Here is a 4,461-nt window from a genome sequence, read left to right on the forward strand (position 1 = left end):
CTCAGTAAAAGAAGGACAGGTAATCCTTGCTTAGCACCACAATTGGGCTGGCAAATCAGTCATTAAGCAAAGTGGTTTCAGGGCGAAATATTGAGATTTTTCAGTCTTACTTCAGCCTTCCCTTGTTGTATAGACCTGCAAAGGTCACAATGTACATGTGAGGATTAGTGGTAAAGTTACTTTTTCATCACTGTTATAACTGTTAAATGAGGCAGTTACTGAAACAAACTACAGAGTCTGAGAAGGTATATCCACACTGAAAATCACAAACAGTAATACAGTACAATTGATTTAGCAGACCTCAGTGTAACAGACTCTGCATACAATCAATATGATTCTTGCTGCCTTTTGGTTGTCTTATAACATTGGATTGTGCTATTATGCCAACAACACAAATTTCACTTTGTGCAATGATAACTGACTATCCAATTTAATGGACAATCAGGAATAGCAGATTACCCCTCCCCTAACTGGTCCATTAAATTGCACTTTCACCATCTTATATAAATAAAAATGTAAATGTTTGTTTGTTCAAAATCTTACATCTCCAAAAGTTCTTCACCAATTGCTTTGAAATTTTGACACAACATTGCATTCGAACACGTGCATGTTTTTATATACCTATATTATATAGAAGTCACACCTGTGACAGGTAAAACATGCTTTTTTGACAAGCATTGTGAAATTAAACATATTACAAACGTGCGCTTTCTCTTTTCTTTCTTTTCCATTTAACCAGACTGAGCCACAGCAACGCGTGGCCGGGTACAGCTAGTATAGTAATAAAATCTAGTGAGGGACTGTGCTCTCCTTCACTAACCCTATTCCAGCAGGGGCTAGACCGCCATGATCTGGGATGCTTGAATTTGGATTTCTGCATTGAGCATGAAGTTACACTCAATGGCCTAAATAACCCTTTCTGATTCTGGGAATGATGATGGCCGGAAGAAGTGATGAAGAAGAAGAGTCAAGTTCATACATTGATTGAAATAACCAGCCACACATTTCACTGCAATTTTCTGTTATATTATAAACTGAAATGCAGTGTCCCACGTGGTGCCCAAGCAAGATAATGTATTTTAAGAAGTCAGTTTAGTCTATGAGAGAGCACTAGGGTAGCAATTATTCATTTATTAATGTTAATTAATGAGCATGAAAAAGCTAGCTAGCAAGCAACCACTTTTAGTGCTTTACATGGCTAGTGCCAGGCTGTGGATGATGGACAATGCCCAGCTTTGTCCTTGGGCACAGTGCAACAGAGACACTATGGCAGCCAAGTATGAGTAGAAACCACAACCATTTTCATCAGCCTGAGCAGCTTTTTTGCTTCTCCTCACAAGGTTTCCTTTAGGAGAATTTGTGTTTTTGTTTCCCTTCCTCCCTGATTAAAATATTTCCTCCCTATCCTGTCCTAAACATGAAATATTTTCAGTTGCTACCAAGTGAATGATAAAGAATTGATTGTACATTTTCATGCCATTCCTACAAGAGAAACTAAGATTTTATGTTTCCTTGGGCTTAGAAATGCTTTTGGTGGAACTTAATGAAATAATTTGAATTGTAATTTTGTATAATATGAATTGCTAATTTGTGATCATTTTATATACCTATTTTATCACACTTACTGAGAAAACATAGCTACTGGCCACTGGCTTTCAAAAGCCATTGGTGCTAATTTATTCAGCTACCTTTGGGGGATTAAGTATTTTCATCCATAGTTAAATTAGGTATGTTTTAGCTATTGGATAAAAATATTTATCTTCTCATGGGCTAATATTGCCTCCAAACTTAAAAGAGGACCCAGCTCATGTAATGATGATCAGAAAATGTGAAGCACAAATCATCAAAAATGTATACCCCTGAAAAGAAACAATTTCCTAGCAATCTAGTCTTCAGTGAAGGAAAGTGAGACTCCTAACTTTATCCCCCCTGCCATGTTTTATTATTACGTTTTTTATTTTATTGTAATTTGTTTGATTTGTTGTGAGCCACCCAGGGACAATGAGAGTTGGGCAGCATACAAGTTTAACAATTTATTATTATTATGGCTGATCACATATTCAGCCAGATGATTAGACTGGATTTGGCATTTTTGTCTAACTATCAAGTCCTTCTCAAAGACCAGGGATAGGCAAATGTTGTTGTTCGAAGGTATATGCAGGATATAAGCTGTTCCAAGTAAAGTTATTATTATATACAAATGTAAAATTACAGCTACCAGTTCCTTAGCTGGTATTGGCCTTCATGCTCATTGCGTTTTTCCAAAGTATCTAGGATATCAGCATAGTATGTGTGGGGATCCAAGTAGTGTGCTCTAGTGTAACTGACAGATAGAAACTCTGTCAATGTGCAGATTTTCTAAGTGCTATCCAAGATTTTTGGTATATCATCATCATCATCATCATCATCATCATCATCATCATCATCATCATCATCATCATCATCATCATCCTTGTGGCTCCTTGCTACAATAGATGGCAACTTCTTTGTAACCAGACACTGTACTTTACTTTAAAGGCTTTAGAGAGTGCAGAGGTGGAGGTGGCTGGTAATGCCATTATGTCATTGAAATTTTCAGAATGCAGACATTTTGTGGGGGTTCAGTATCAAACAGGTGCATTAAGCTAGCAGTGGATTAACATTCCTACTCGCATTGTTATTTGGAACAAAAACAAAGAAAATGGCTTGCCAAAAATAGGTCATTTGCCAATGAGTTTGGGCATGAGACCTTGGTAGGCTTTGAAGACTCGGGGGGGGGGCATATGTGGCCATAAATTGCCCTCCCCTTTGTCTTGTCCAGCCAACGCCATATGGTGGGTGTTTTTGAAAGATCATGAAGGAGAACATCCTTTAGTTTGTAATGCCCATAGGCAAGAGAGATTGATCTGTGAAATCAACTGACGGACACTAGACCTGGACAAGCTTACTAGTAAATTCAGATTAGTAAGTCCAGAGGAGATCACATTGATGTTTGGATTCAAACAAACCATTCCCCAGTATTATACTCTGAATAATAATGAACCATGTGGATTTTACAGAATGTACCCTGGAATGTTACTTGTTGTGAAGATCCTCAAATCTGATTTCTGGCTTCCAGTTCCTATTTAGCTGAAATGGCAGTGAAGAGTTAAATTCATGAACATAATTTAACAGACTGAAAATTGGAACTTTCCCCCCCTCCTTCCGGAATCATCTTTCCCTCCTCCTTAACCAATCTCCTCCTCAACCAGAAAAGTGCCATTTGTGGCTAAAGAATCCAGATGTTGCTCAGCTTCCCAGATGTGATGGTCTTTCCATTCCAGACGGGGCCAAGCGTGCATCTTAGAATGAGGCAAAGGGAGGTGGGGGATGAGTAGGACTATTTTTAAAAGCCCTCTTGGCTTATTTATAATTTGTACCCAATGTGTCTGAGTCTCGCAGCAGGACAACTGAAAAGAAGGAGGAACAGTCCATTCGCAAAAGATCTAAGATATGTCAGCCACCCCACTGGAAAAGCTGCGTTGCAGAGTGACTTAGGAGAAAGTCATTATCTATATTCTTAACTCTCCACCACAAGAAAAAAAAAGAGTTATTTATTTTCTTGTCCGGGATTTTGTGATAGCTCCTGGCAGACAAAGGTGATACACTGCTTATTTTCAAGACTTAGTGATGCTTCTCTATTTCTAGATTCTATTTTTCTTCGGCTGCTCCAGTTCTATTTTGCCGCCTGGGTGACTCGTTTGCCCCTTGGCATGGAGGGGCCAGGGAGTTTCACTTTTTCCATGGTAATATTTCTGGAAGCATAAAACAAGGGTTTGATACTCAAATACCCGACTCTAGATAAGTCTGTTTGGCATTCTGAGTTGTTCAACCTCTGAGTCACAAGGAAAGCAGAATTGTTTTGCATTTTCTGCATACTATAGTCTGCCACCACTGCTATTATATGGATTCCAGTCACCTAGCTTCTCTTCAGTATAAAATCTTCAACATTTTATTATATGCCTTATCTATAAAAAATTATTTATTTTATTTATTTATATTTCACACGCTTAACCGCCCATCTCCCTCAGAGAGGGGCTCTGGATGGTGATAAAAATATTAGAGAATCTAATCTGGAAAGGTTCAGTGACCTCACCACTTCTCCAAACATATCTAGAAGATTGAAAACTAGATGGCAAATAGAGTGACCCACTAACTAGAAAAATAAAAACCCCAAGCTGATTTGTTTCCTACACCTGCTTCCAGGTGTAGAAATCAGCCAGGAAAAGGTTCTGTCAGTTAATGTCTGAAGGCTAACCTAAGCCTTTAAATTGGAATATTATGGGAAATGAGAAAAACAACATAAATTCAAGAAATGTTCTTATTCAAATGTTGCATACTTTTGTATGTTCCCTGTTTAAAGAATAATAATAATAATAATAATAATAATAATAATAATAATAATAATAATAATAATAATAATAATAATAATAATAATAATAA

Source organism: Protobothrops mucrosquamatus, unplaced genomic scaffold (assembly GCF_001527695.2).
Source record: "Protobothrops mucrosquamatus isolate PMUCROS unplaced genomic scaffold, P.Mucros_1.0 scaffold423, whole genome shotgun sequence".
Lineage (NCBI taxonomy): Eukaryota > Metazoa > Chordata > Lepidosauria > Squamata > Viperidae > Protobothrops > Protobothrops mucrosquamatus.